At 41.5% G+C, this 14,688-nt stretch overlaps 1 pseudogene; it reads right to left on the bottom strand.

The window, feature by feature from the left end:
- Positions 1 to 13,503: 13,503 nt before the first annotated feature.
- On the bottom strand, positions 13,504 to 13,906 carry LOC129491077 (large ribosomal subunit protein eL31-like; annotated as a pseudogene).
- Between the last annotated feature and the right edge of the window lie 782 nt (positions 13,907 to 14,688).

The raw sequence follows: 14,688 nt of genomic DNA on the forward strand, positions 1-14,688 counted from the left end.
CTCCCAGGTTCAAGCGATTCTCCTGCCTCAGCCTCCCGAGTAGCTGGGACTACAGGCGCCCGCCAACATGCCCGGCTAATATTTGTATATTTAGTAGAGATGGGGTTTCACCATGTTGGCCAGGCCGGTCTTGAACTCCTGACCTCAGGTGATCCACCTGCCTTGGCCTCTCAAAGTGCTGGGATTACAGGCGTGAGCCACCGCGCCCTGACAGCTCTACTTAGGACAAAGTGATGACCTCAAAACTCCTTACATGCTGAACTGGAAATCTTATTTACCCCCGTCAGGATCCTCAGTCATATCTGCAAAGTCTCTTTGCCAAGTCAGGTAACATTTGCAGGATCCAGGGATTTGCATGTGGACATTTTTGGGGGCACTGTTACTCAGCCTAACCACAGGATGTCTGGGTGATTTTCAGTCTTTCAATTGTTATTATGAATGATGCTGTTGTAAACGCTGTTGAATACGTCTGATGGAAAACATGTTTTCACTTCTGTTGGGTGTTTATGCAGGAGTGGATTATTGGGTCCATAGGTTATATATGTTTTCAACCTTAGCAGATAAAGCCAAAGTTTTTCCAAAGTGGTTTTAAGAATTCCCATTCTTGGGAGGAAATATTTGCAATCATAGATCTGAGAAAGGCCCAGTATCCAGAATACAGAAAGAACTCTTACAATTCAATAACAAGATAGCCCAGTTTAAAGATGGGCAAGGGATTTGAAGAGGCACTTCTCCAAAGAAGATATAAAAATGTAAAATAAGCATATGAAAAGATACTTAACGTCTTTAGTTGTTGGGAATATGTAAATCAAAACCACAATAAGATACCACTTCACAACCACTAGGATGGCTAAAATAGTAAGTGTTGGTGAGGACTTGAAGAAACTGGAACCCCCATCCATTGCTGGTGGGAATGTAAAGTGGTGCAACTGCTTTGGGAAACAGTTTAGTGGTTCTTCATAAGGTTAAATGTTACCATATGACCCAGCCGTTCCATGTCAAGGTTTATATCAATCACAAATGAGAACAGAGGTCCTCACAGAAACTTGTATACAAATGTGTACAGCAGCATTATTCATAATAGCCGAAAGGCAGAAGCAACCCAAGCATCCATCAACAGACAGATGGGTAAATGAAATGACATATCCATACAATAAAATATTACTCAGCCATGAAAAGAAATGGAGTGTTGATGTATGCTACAACATGAATGAACCCTGAAAACATGTTAAGTCAAAGAAGCTAGCCACAAAAAGCCATATTGTGTGATTTCATTTATGTGAAATATCTAGAACAGCAAATCTGCTGAGACAGAAAGTAGATTAGTGGGTTGCTAGAAGGTAGAGGAGCGAGGAAATGAGGAGTGGCTGCTAGTGGGGTTTATTTGGGGGATAAGGAAAGTACTCTAGAATTATATAGTGGTGGTAGTCGCACAATCTTGTGAATATACTAAAAACTACTGACTTGTACACTTCTAAAGAGTGAATTTTGGGCCAGGCGCCGTGGCTCACGCCTGTAATCCCAGCACTTTGGGAGGCTGAGGCGGGTGGATCACGAGGTCAGGAGATCAAGACCATCCTGGCTACAAAGTAAAACCCCGTCTCTACTAAAAATACAAAAAATTAGCTGAGTGTGGTGGCACGCACCTGTAGTCCCAGCTACTCGGGAGGCTGAAGCAGGAGAATCTCTTGAACCCAGGAGGCAGAGGTTGCAGTGAGCTGAGATCATGCCACTGCACTCCAGCCTCGGCAACAGAGTGAGACTCCATCTCAAAAAAAAAAGTGAATTTTATGTGAATTATATATAATTTTTAAAAAAAGAATTTCCGTGACTTACCAGCAACATGAGAGTTGCAGTTGCCCCACATCCTTGTCTACACAAACTATTGACTGTCTGCAGTTTTAGACATTCTGCAGATGTATGGTAGGATCTTGTGGTATTTCCTTGATAACTAATGAAGTAAAGCATATTTCATGTTTACTGGCCTTTGGATATCCTCTTTTGTAAAGTACTTGTTTAAGAGTCTTGTCCTTTTTGGAGGTGGAGGGGGCGGCTGTATGACTTTTTCTTATTTATTTATTTTTTTGAGATGGAGTTTTGCTCTTGTTGCCCAGGCTGGAATGCAATGGCGTGATTTCGGCTCACCACAACCTCTGCCTCCCGGGTTCAAGTGATTCTCCTGCTTCAGCCTCCCAAGTAGCTAGGATTACAGGCATGCACCACCATGCACGGCTATTTTGTATTTTTAGTAGAGACTGGGTTTCTCCATGTTGGTCAGGCTGGTCTCGAACTCCTGACCTCAGGTGATCCGCCTGCCTCAGCCTCCCAAAGTGCTGGGATTACAGGTGTGAGCCACTGCGCCCGGCCTGACTTTTTCTTATTGTCTCATTCTTTCTCTTTTCTTTTCTTTTCTTTTCTTTTCTTTTCTTTCTTTCTTTCTTTCTTTCTTTCCCTTTCTTTCTTTCTTTCTTTCTTTCTTTCTTTCTTTCTTTCTTTCTTTCTCTCTCTCTCTCTCTCTCTTTCTTTCTTTCTGTCTCTCTCTCCTTTCTTTCCTTTTTTTTTTTTCAGAGTCTCACTTTGTTGCCCAGGCTGGAGTGCAGTGGTGTGGTCTCAGCTCACTGCAACCTCCCCTTCCCAGGTTCAAGCGATTTTTGTGCCTCAGCCTCTGAGTAGCTGGGATTGCAGGCATGCACCACCACACCTGGCTAATTTTTGTATTATTAGTAGAAATGGGGTTTCGCCATGTTGGCCAGGCTGGTCTCGAACTCCTGACCTCAGGTGATCTGCCCACTTCAGCCTCCCAAAGGGCTGGAATTGCAGGCGTGAGCCACCACACCCAGCCTTGTCTCATTCTTTACATATTCAGTACACGGGTTCCAGTCAGGTATGTATTGCAAATATATTTTTCTACTCTGTGGTTTCCCTTTTCACTCTTATTGGTGTATTTTGATGAATACAAGCTACTGATTTTAATATAGCTCAATTTATCAGCTTTTCTTTATGGTTATTGCTTTCATAACCTGTTTTTAAGAAGTCTTTGCCAGCTGGGCATGGTGGCTTGCACCATAATCCCAGCACTTTGGGAGGCCAAGGTGGGAGGATCACTTGAGCCAAGGAGTTTGAGACCGGCCTGGGCAATACAGTGAGACCTCATCTCTACCAAAAATTTAAAAATTAACTGGGCATGGTGGCATGAGCCTGTAGTCCCAGCTACTCTGGAGGCTACAAGGAGGATCAGTTGAGCTCAGGAAGTAGAGGTTGCAGTGAGCCATGTTTACACCACTGCAGTGCAGCCAGGACAACAGAGTGAGATCCTGTCAAAAAAAAAAAGAAAAAGACTTTGCTAGCCCCAAAGTCATAAAGATATTCTATGATTTCATTTTTCTATAAGCTTTATTGTTTCACATTTCTACAATCCCCTTGGAATTGATTTCTATGCATAGTGTGAAATAGGGGACAACATTCATTTTTAAAATGCAAATGTTCAATTAATCCAATACCACTGTTAGAAAAAAGAAAAACATCCTTTCTTTACTATTCTGCAGCGCTATCTTGGTCACAATTTGACTGTTTATTTATGCAAACATCTATTTCTGGGCTTTTGAACCAATTAGTCAATTGCCACAGAAATTCTGGCATTTTTATTGGGATTGCATTGAGGATAACAATTTGGGGATAAATGTTACTTCTTTTTCCTTTTTTTTTTTTTTTTTTTTTGAGACGGAGTCTCGCCCTGTCACCCAGGCCGGAGTACAATGGTGTGATCTCGGCTCATTGCAACCTCTGCCTCCTGGATTCAAGCAATTCTCCTGTCTCAGCCACCCGAGTAGCTGGGATTACAGGTGCCAGCCACCACGCCCAGCTAATTTTTGTATTTTTAGTAGAGACAGGGTTTCACCATGTTGGCCAGGCTGGTCTCAAACTCCTGACCTCGTGATCTGCCCGCCTCAGCCTCCCAAAGTGCTGAGATTACAGGCGTGAGCCACTGTGCCCTGCTGATAACTGTTATCTTTACAACATCGCCAAACTATGCACAGAATAGTCTTCCATTTATTATATATAGTTTTTTTTTAAGTTTCTCTTAGCAATGTTTGTAGTTTTCAGTGTGCAGTCTTGTATCTCCTTTTCATCGCTTTTTGGGAGAGTATTTGGTTTTGATGGTATTATAAAATAAGATCCTTTTAAGATTTTTTTTTTTTTTTTTTTTTTTTTTTGAGACGGAGTTTGCCTCTTGTCACCCAGCCTGGAGTGCAATGGTGCAATCTTGGCTCACTGCAACCTCCGCCTCCTGGGTTCAAGCAATTCTCCTGCCTCAGCCACCCGAGTAGCTGGGATTACAGGTGCCTGCCACCATGCCTGGCTAATTTTTGTATTTTTAGTAGAGACGGGTTTCACCAGGTTGGCCAGGCTGGTCTCGAACTCCTGACCTCAGGTGATCCACACTCCTCGGCCTCCCAAAGTGCTGGGATTACAGGCGTGAGCCACCACACACGGCCTAAGATTTCAGTTTACTTTGTTGCTCATATATATAAATACAGTTTTCATGTTGATTTCATCCAGCAACCTTACCTCCATTTATTTTATTTTATTTTTATTTTTTTGAGATGTAGTCTCCCTGTATCGCCCAGGCTGGAGCGCAATGGTGCGATCTTAGCTCACTGCAACCTCCACTTCCCTGGTTCAAGCGATTCTCCCACCTCAACCTCCCGAGTAGCTGGGATTACAGGTGTCCGCCATCATGCCTGGCTAAGTTTTGTATTTTTAGTAGATACCGGGTTTTGCCATGTTGGTCCGGCTGGTCTTGAACTCCTGACCTCAAGTGATCCACCCGCCTCAGCCTCCCAAAGTGCTGGGATTAGCTACTCAGGAAGCTGAGGCAGGAGAACCGCTTGAACCCAGGAGGCGGAGGTTGCAGTGAGCTGAGAGATCATGGCACTGCACTCCAGCCTGGGCAACAGAGTGAGACTCTGTCTCCAAAAACAAACAAACAAACAAACAAACAAACAAACAAAATGCTAGGATTACAGGCGTGAGCCACCGCACCCAGCCACCTCTTCATTTATTAATGTAATGGTTCACCTGTAATTTATTTTGGATTTTTCTACATATAGTTATGTAATCTGCAAATAATGACTTTTATCTCTTCCTTTGTAATGTCTTCTTGTTTATTACACCTATACTTCAATACAGATTATTATAGAACTGGTGAGAGGAAACATCTTTAATTGTTCCCCATCCCAGAGTAAAAACTTTCAATATTTCACCATTAAGTATATTTGCTGCATGCTTTCTGTAAAGACTCTATCAAAAAAGGAAGTACTCTCAGATGAGAACATGTCCTGGCAAAAAAAAAAAAAAAAAGAGGAAGTGCTCTTTTTCTGTTGTTGCTTGTCTGAGATGGATTTTCACTCTTGTTGCCCAGGCTGGAGTGCAGTGGCGCAATCTCGGCTCACTGCATCCTCCGCCTCCCGGGTTCAAGCAATTCTCCTGCCTCAGCCTCCCGAGTAGCTGGGACTACAGGCTTGCGCCACCACGCCGGGCCAATTTTGTATTTTTAGTGGAGATGAGGTTTTTCCATGTTGTTCAGGCTGGTCTCCAACTCCCGACGTCAGGTGATCCGCCCACTTCGGCTTCCCAAAGTGCTGGGATTACAGGCGTGAGCCACTGCACCCCACCGGGAAGTGCTTTTTTTCTAGTCAGTTTATGCTATGAGTTTTATCATGAATGGGTGTTTAATTTTATCAAATGCTGTCTTCGTCTGTAGAGATGATTTTCTTTTTTTCTATTAATGGTATGAGTACATTACTTTTTTTTTTTTTTTTTTTTTGAGATGGAGTCTCGCTCTGTCGCCCAGACTGGAGTGCAGTGGCGCTATCTCGGCTCACTGCAAGCTCCGCCTCCCGGGTTCACACCATTCTCCTGCCTCAGCCTCCCAGCAGCTGGGCCCACAGGCACCCGCCCCCACGCCTGGCTAATTTTTTGTATTTTTAGTAGAGACCAGGTTTCACCGTGTTAGCCAGGATGGTCTCGATCTCCTGACCTTGTGATCCACCTGCCTCGGCCTCCCAAAATGCTGGGATTACAGGCGTGAGCCACCGCTCCCTGCCTACATTACCTTTTAAAATATTAAGCCAGCCAGGCGCAGTGGCTCACGCCTGTAATGCCAGCACTTTGGGAGGTCGAGACGGGCGGATCACGAGGTCAGGAGATCGAGACCATCCTGGCCAACACGGTGAAACCCCATCTCTACTATAAATAGAAAAATTAGCCGGGCATGGTGGCGGATGCCTGTAGTCCCAGCTACTCAGAAGGCTGAGGCAGGGGAATCATTTGAACCTGGGAGACAGAGGTTACAGTGAGCTGAGATGGTGCCACTGCATTCCAGCCTGGGCAACAGAGCGAGACTCCATCTCAAAAAAAAAAAAATTATTCCAACTTTGTATTCCTAGAAAAATCCCTATGCTGATCTTGATATATTAGTTGTATTGTATTCCTGATTTTGATTTGCTAACTTTTTTTAGAATTTTGCATTATGCTCCTGAGAAAGCCTAACCTGTAATTTTCATTTCCCCTAATGTTTTTGTCAGTGTTTTATATCAAGATTATGTTGACCTCATAAAACAATTCTGTTTGTGTTCTTTGTAAAGAGTTCATATAAGATTGCTGTAGTACCTGTCAAATTTGTTTCTGTAGAATGATCAAATGTCACTTTATAAGTCCCCTCACGGAACTGAATAATGAACCAAATGGTAATATCCACTATAGTTTTCTTACTTGGGGGCTTTCATTTAGACAGAAATTACTAGCTGTTTAAACTGGCAGAATCCCAGAATATGGGAGTTCTTCCTTCATGTAGCAGTTACTAATGTTTTTACTAAATAGATGTTCCCCATGCTGAAATAAGATTGTAGAAAATGATGCCAGCCAATTCCTGCTGAATGTATAAGACTTATCCTGTGATCATTATCATTTTATAAAATTATAGGAAAAATGAGTGAATATTTCATTATAATAGGTTAAACTTTAATAAACCCTAGGGAGAAATTCAAGCTATGTATAATATAGGATAATTTGCTGGAATTCTCACCTCTTCTTTCTTGAGCCACGTGGCCTAGAAAATGGCTAAGACATATGAATACCTCATTTGGAAACATCCTGAAGTATAATTCTTAACTGATTATAGGGGTTTGGTTTGGTTGAGGAAAATCATGACTATTATAAGAAACTTCATTTATCATAGTTTAAGCCAACAGATAGCAAAATTGGCTTATATGAGGAATTATTTAAAACATTTGGATGACTCGTGTCAAATAGGAACAATGTTTAAAAGAAAAATGAAAAAGTGTTTATGTCCATTTCCTAGTAATTTCTTGGGCATCTTATACCAGGAAATGTCAGGAATAGCTGACATTATATTCTCTTAAGTAACAGCGACATGGCAGGAATGAACACCAGCAACTTTTGGTTTTACTGATTTACCAAATTGTAATCCATACATATAATTAAAAATATGTGGTTATTAATGTGAAGAGGTGCTTGGAATTCAAGGATATTTTAAAAGATATCTCTATTTTACTTGGCTAGACTTAAAAAATTTTTTTAACGTATTTCTCAATCAGCTGAAGATAATTAGAGAGTAGATGGCAATAGTCATACTTCGAGAAATTGCGGATACACACACACACAAAATACTTTGAGAAATTAGGGATACACACACAGAGCATGAGAGAGAGAGACAAACAGAGAGGGAGAGAATTATAAACACATATACACATTTGGTCGCACTATATCACCACAGTCTTTTCAGAATTAGTTGGTAACAACTCTTTTCCATCTTATCTTGGGTTAGGAATATTTTCTAAAACTTAAATACAGTAATTCTCAAATGTTTTGGTCACAGGACTTCTTTGCACTCCTACTTATTAAGGACCCCAAAGAGCTTTTGAAAATGTTTGTAATATTCATCTATATTTACCGTATTGGAATAAAACATAAACATTTTAAATATTCATTTATAAATAACACATTTTTTACAGGTTAACATAAATAATATTTTTAATGGAATATAACTTTCCCCAAACAAAAAAAGTATTGAAAATAGTGTCATTGTTTTATATTTTTGTAAATCTCTTTAATGTCTTGTGTGATAGAAGAACAGCTGGATTCTCATATTTGCTGCATTCAATTTGATGTGTTATGTTGTTTTGGTTGAATTCTGTAAAGAAAATCCAGCTTCACAGATATGTAGGTGGAAAAGATAGGAATATTTTAATAGCTTTTCCAAATAACTGAATTTTCTTTTTTGAGGCTAAAATTTGACAAGTGTTAGATTTTTAAGGATTAAATGCAGTGTGGAATCCATTGGTCTATCCTACTCTTTGTAAAAAATTTTTTTAATTTTAATTTTTTTTTTTTTTTTTGAGACAGCTCTGTCACCCAGGCTGGAGTGCAGTGGCTCCATCTCAGCTCACTGCAACCTCCACCTCCTGGACTCAAGCGATCTTCCCACCCCAGCCTCCAGAGTTGCTGGGACTTCAAGGGTGCATCATCACACCCAGCTAATTTTTTTTTGTATTTTTTGTAGACATGGGGTTTCAAAATGTTGCCCAGGCTTGCCTTGAACTCCTGGACTCAAGCGATCCACCTGCCTTGGCCTCACAAAGTGCTGGGATTACAGGCGTCAGCCACCGCACCTGGTCCTATCCTACACTTTGAATAGATTGTTACCCCTATGTGAATTTGTAACATCAATTTATTGGTCTTTTAGAAAATATCAGTTTACTGAGTTTCAAGGATCTTCCAAGTATTGATATTTCATCAAAAAAATCACACAAAAAAGGATCTTCCAAGTATTGATATTTCTTAAAAAAATCACACTGTAGCCTGACATGGTGGTGCACACCCTTAGTCACAGCTACTCAGGAGGCTGAGATATGAGGACCACTTGAGCCTAGGAGTTTGAGACCAGCCTGGGCAACATAGGGAGACTCTGTCCCAAAAAAAAAAAAAAAAAAAAAAAGTCCCATTTGTTAATATTACTACTAATCTCACTAGAAAAGTCTAAGTGTTGGGAAGCTATCAAGCTCACTGGTACATACAAGTGTTCCAAAATGCTAATTTTATTGGAAAGTTCAAATGTTATGAATGGTAACAAATGCTGTCAGTTGTATTCCTTGTATTGACAGGCTTATTTTGTTCATTTTTGAGAAAATGTCTGCCAAATACCTAAATCTGGAAACCTGTTCTTTCAAGTAAGGTGGTGAAAAAAGTGGCTAGTTTTGCTTACTTGTAACTCAATAGCACGAGTTCTTCTCCTAGAGCTGCCATTGTCACTCAGCGTGCAGCAGAAATGCTATTGGTGTACTTCCTATCTTATCACATAGAATCGTAAAAGGACTGGTACCAAATGACTGCAATGTAACACAATCATTTACTTGTTCATCAAGGGAGTTTTTAAGTGAAACTGGCTTTATTTTTTCCCATGTAGTGGTGAAGAATACAATGACTACAAATAGAGTTTGACACCACTGCCTTGTTTTGTGCTACGGTGCTGGCAGTTTTACTCCACTAGCAGTGCAAACAAATGTCCTCACAGTGAAAAAGGCAAAGTGACCTCTTAGTAGTCGTTTGAAAATAGTCTACCTTACAGAACCCCTGTAAGGAACCCCTGGTGGTCTACAAAAACATACAAAAATTAGCTGGGTGTGCGTGCCTACAGTCCCAGCTACTCAGGAGGCTGAGGCAGGAGGATGGCTTGAGCCCAGGTGTAAGAGGTTGCAGTAAGCTGAGATCAAGCCATTGTACTCCATCCAGCTCTGGGCGACAAAGCAAAACCCTGTCCTGGCCGGACGCGGTGGCTCATGCCTGTAATCCCAGCACTTTAGGAGGCTGAGGCAGGCAGATCACAAGGTCAGGAGATCGAGACCATCCTGGCCAACATGGTGAAACTCCGTCTCTACTAAAATACAAAAAATTAGCCGGGTGTGGTGGCACGTGCCTGTAGTCCCAGCTACTTGGGAGGCTGAGGCAGGAGAATCGCTTGAACCCGGGAGGCGGAGATTGCAGTGAGCCGAGATTGTGTCCCTACACTCCAGCCTGGCAACAGAGCAAGACTCTGTCTCAAAAAAAAAAAAAAAAAGACATGAACAGACAAATCAAAAATAACATAAAAATGGCCATTGATAGGAAAATATGTTCAACTTTCCTCATGGGAGAAGTACACATTAAAACTACACTGAGGCCCGGTGCGGTGGCTCACGCCTGTAATCTCAGCACTTTGGGAGGTCAATGCTAGTGGATCAGTTCAAGTCAGGAGTTCCAGACCAGCCTGGCCAACATGGTGAAACCCTGTCTCTACTAAAAATGCAAAAATTAGTCGGGCGTGGTAGTGCATGCCTGTAGTCGCAGCTACTTAGGAGGCTGAGGCAGGAGAATTGCTTGAGCTGGCAAGGCAGAGGTTGCAGTGAGCCAAGATCATGCCATTGCACTCCAGACTGGGTGACAGAGTGAAACTCTGTCTCAAACAAAGAAAAAAAAACTACATTGAAATATTATTTCTCCCTATCAGAATGAAAAAATTCAAAGGCTTGACCACACTGTTGGAGAGACAATGGAGAAATACATGCACTCCTTCACTGCTCGTGGGAGTGCCAAATAGTATAACCCCTAGTGAATGAAATTTGCAGTTTAACAAAACTGCATATGCCTACTCAGTAATCACATGCCTAGGAACTGACCCTAAAGATACAAAAGTAATACAAAAGTATTATTCACAATACAAAAGTAATATTCACACATTCATTCACCATTTGTAATTGCAAAATAGTGGGAACAACCTAAATGTGTATGGATAGGAAACTGGCTAAATAAACTGTGACATAGCTATATGATGGAGTAACTACAATTTTTTTCAAATGAAATTGATTTCTATGAACTGACATAGAGTAACTTCTAGGATGTATTGACAAATGAAAATAAAAAGTACTAATATATATGTAACACACATACCCATCTGTATCTGTCCCTTTCCACTAAAGAAACACAGGAAAGATAACCAGAAACTAACAAAATTTGTTACTTACAGTGGAGGGGTGGGTGGGAATCAGGTGGAAGGCATAGAGACTGAGTGACATTTCTCTAAGTGAACCTTTTTGTATGTTTCTACTTTTGAAACCTTTATCAATGTTTCATATTTTCAAAAAATAAAATTTAACCAATAATGAAGACAAAACCTGTAAGATTGATTCTATGACCTGCAATGGCACTCATTATGAGGTTAGACTTTGTGTTAGGGCTGCCTGGGGATGACAGGGTCTCCCTGCAATCCAAATTCCAAGTTGGATCCCACCCTTTCCCTTCCCCAGGCACTCAGAAGCTTCTTCCTTTATCACATCCCTCACTCACGTGGTCAAACTGTCCTGGACTAAAATACCCAAATAATGATGGAAGCAAGGAGGTTAAGTGACACACCATCTTTTCCCCTAATGACACCTAAGAACTAACCCTGTACTGGTGAGTGCAGAAGCCTTAGCATTCCTTTGCCTTTGCGGCCCTCTGCTGGTGTAAAGAAAATGTGGAGGTTGATGATGTTACTTGCTTATTCTCTAGTTTAGTTTTGTTGGGAGAGGAGCTTTGATAAGCTGTCTCTCCTAGGAGATCTCTGATCCAAAGTTCTTGCTTATCTGGCATTCTTGGACACTTTGTGGAATTTGGAAATATTCATACAATTTAAGACTCTTCCTTTGCCTTTCACCTCACTGCTCTTGTCTCCTCCCACTCTTTAACCACTGCTTTATTTCCTTGGCTCTTCTTCACCTTCTTTCCTACTCCTTCCAAAGTTCTGGCCTAAATCCTCTTCTTCCTCTAAGTTCATCCTTTTAGCACTTTTATGGCTGTAACTATTCAGTTCTATGAGTATTTCCCAAATGCTTTATTTCCTCCAATGCTCCAGGTCCCTTTTTTTTTTTTTTTTAAACAGATCTGGTGCCTCAGCCTCCCGAGTAGCTGGGATTACAGTCATGCACCACTACGCCCGACTAATTTTTGTATTTTTAGTAGAGACAGGTTTTCACCATGTTGGCTGGGCTGGTCTTGAACTCCTAGCCTCAAGTGGTTGGCCCATATCGGACTCCCAAAGTGCCCACATTACAGGTGTGAGCCACCGCGCCCAGCCTCCAGATCCAAATTTGAAACTATTTACCACAAACTCTGCTTGATGCCCTCTGGCACCTCAATCTCAGTGTGCCCTAATCTGGGTTCTTCATCTTCCCTTTGTTGGAACAAATGACCCAAAACCTGGAAATAAGGATTACCAAGTGTCCTTTCAATGTCATACTAGCACAGTAGTTCTCAAAGTGTGGTCCCTGGACCAGCAGCATCATCATCACCTGGGAACTTGTTAGGAGTGCAAATTTTCAGGTTCCACCCAAGATCTACTGAGTCTGAAACTCTGGAGGTTGGATCCAGCAATCTGTGGTTTAACAAGCCTTCCAGGGGATTCTCATAATCACTTAAGTTTGAGAACTGCTGAACTAGAGCAGGGGCTAGCAAACTATGGTTTGGGGGCCAAATCCAGCCTACTGCCTGCTTTTATTATTTTTTAATTTTAATTTTTAATTTAATTTAATTTTTTTGAGACAGAGTGTCTCCTAGGCTGGAGTGCAGTGGCACGATCTCGGCTCACTGAAACCACCATCTCCTAGGTTCAAGCGATTCTCCCATCTCAGCCTCCTGAGTAGCTGGGATTACAGGCACCTGCCATTATGTCCGGCTAATTTTTGTATTTTAGATGGGGTTTCACCATGTTGGCCAGGCTGCTCTTCAACTCCTGACTTCAGGTGATCCGCCTGCCTTGCCCTCCCAAAGTTCTAGGATTACAGGCGTGAGCCACTGCGCTCAGCCTATTGCCTGCTATTATAAAAATTGTATTGGAACACAGCCACACCCATTTGTTACTATATCATCCACAGCTGCTTTTATTTTACAACAACAGTTGAGGTGAGTAGTTGCAACAGAGACCACATGGCTCTCATAGCCTAAAATAGTTACTATCCAGTTCTTTAAAGAAAAAGTTTGCAGACCCCTAGACTAGAGCATTGTCTACAAAACCCTCCTAAGGGTCATCTGATCGTCTAGGGAAAGACAATTTTCTTTGAGTTAGTATTTGTTACTGAGTTGGGCCCAGATTCCGTAATTAAGGTATTAATTATAGAAAATTGGTAAATTGCAAATTATTTTTGTTAGAGGGAGATAAAAATGATTTCTCTGTGTTAGAGTTCACCAGAAAGCTAACAATTTTATTGTCCGGTAAACCATAAACCAGTTTTGGATTTAACCTAGCAATCTTATTCTAGCATTATTTTTTTTCTTTCACTGAATACACACACACACGCACGCACACACACACACACACACCTCTCATATCCTCCTATAAACCAGTTTTACATTCTTCTGATTACTTGACTAATACATTAGGTAATTTTTTTGCAATTTTGTAACTTTGATGTATTTGACCATCAGCAGTTAGTTCTCATCCACATTGACTGTCTGTAGATTTTTGAAAGTGGTAACAGGTACATAGGTAACCAAAGTATAGAGCTTATTTGGTGAATCTTCATCCTCATTCTGGATAATTGCACACGGATTCATTATGAGACATTCCTTATTCCTTTGGCCCAGACAGCTTTGTTGAGCCTGGTAGCAATGCACACGTCTGGATCTCCTTCATGGCAAATTTCCGAATCTCTTTGAGTGCCCAAGGGGCACACTTCTTGAAGCACACTCCATGGATGCGCTTGTGAATGTTGATGGTGTATTCTTGGGTCACCACCTTGTTGATGGCAGAACGGCCCTTTTTCTTTTGGCCACCCTTCTTTGCGGGAGCCATTCTGCCGTGTCCAAGCTGGAAAGGCAATATTTTTTTTATTTTTTTATGACAAGGTCTCACTCTGTCACCTGGGCTGAAGTGCAGTGGCACAATGGCACGATCAAGGCTCACTGTAGCTTCAACTTCCTGGGCTCAAGCAATCCTTCTACCTCAACCTCCCAAGTAGCTGGGACTACAGCTATATGCCTCCACACTCAGCTAATTTTTTTTTTTTTTTTTTTAGAGTTGGGGTCCTGTCTGGTCTCGAACTCCTGGACACAAGGAATCCTCTTGCCTGGACTACAGGCATGAGCCCAGCCTATTAATAAGTTAGATAAATCTTTGAAGCATGCTTACTATATGCTTGTATGAAAGTTATCTTTTTAATTTTTTGAAATTTGTACTTTGACACCAATAAGAGTTACTGCCTCCTATATCACCTCTCTGTTATTATTCTCCCTCAATCTCCTCGTTACCCAGACTTGAAGTATTGGCACCTGCTCCAGTGCCTTTCTTACTCTCTAAACAAATCAGTCCTCAAATCTCACTGGTTTTACCTCCAAGGTTCTCTTGGTGCCATCCCCATGATTAACGTCAGAGTTTAAGCTTCTATTCCCTCTCTCCTGAACTTTTACAATAGCCCTTACTTGGATCTCTGTAACCACTGCGCTCAAGGCTGCTAGAAAAATATCCCCAAGGAAAAGCTCCTATCGTTTCACTCCCCTTCCTAAAACTCGTTGGGGGTTCTTCATTACCCAACAATAATGGAAAGGCCCAGTTCCTTAGCTTGATTTTCAAAGCCTTCCAAAATTTGATCTCGAGCT

Source organism: Symphalangus syndactylus, chromosome 1 (genome assembly GCF_028878055.3).
Source record: "Symphalangus syndactylus isolate Jambi chromosome 1, NHGRI_mSymSyn1-v2.1_pri, whole genome shotgun sequence".
Classification (NCBI taxonomy): domain Eukaryota; kingdom Metazoa; phylum Chordata; class Mammalia; order Primates; family Hylobatidae; genus Symphalangus; species Symphalangus syndactylus.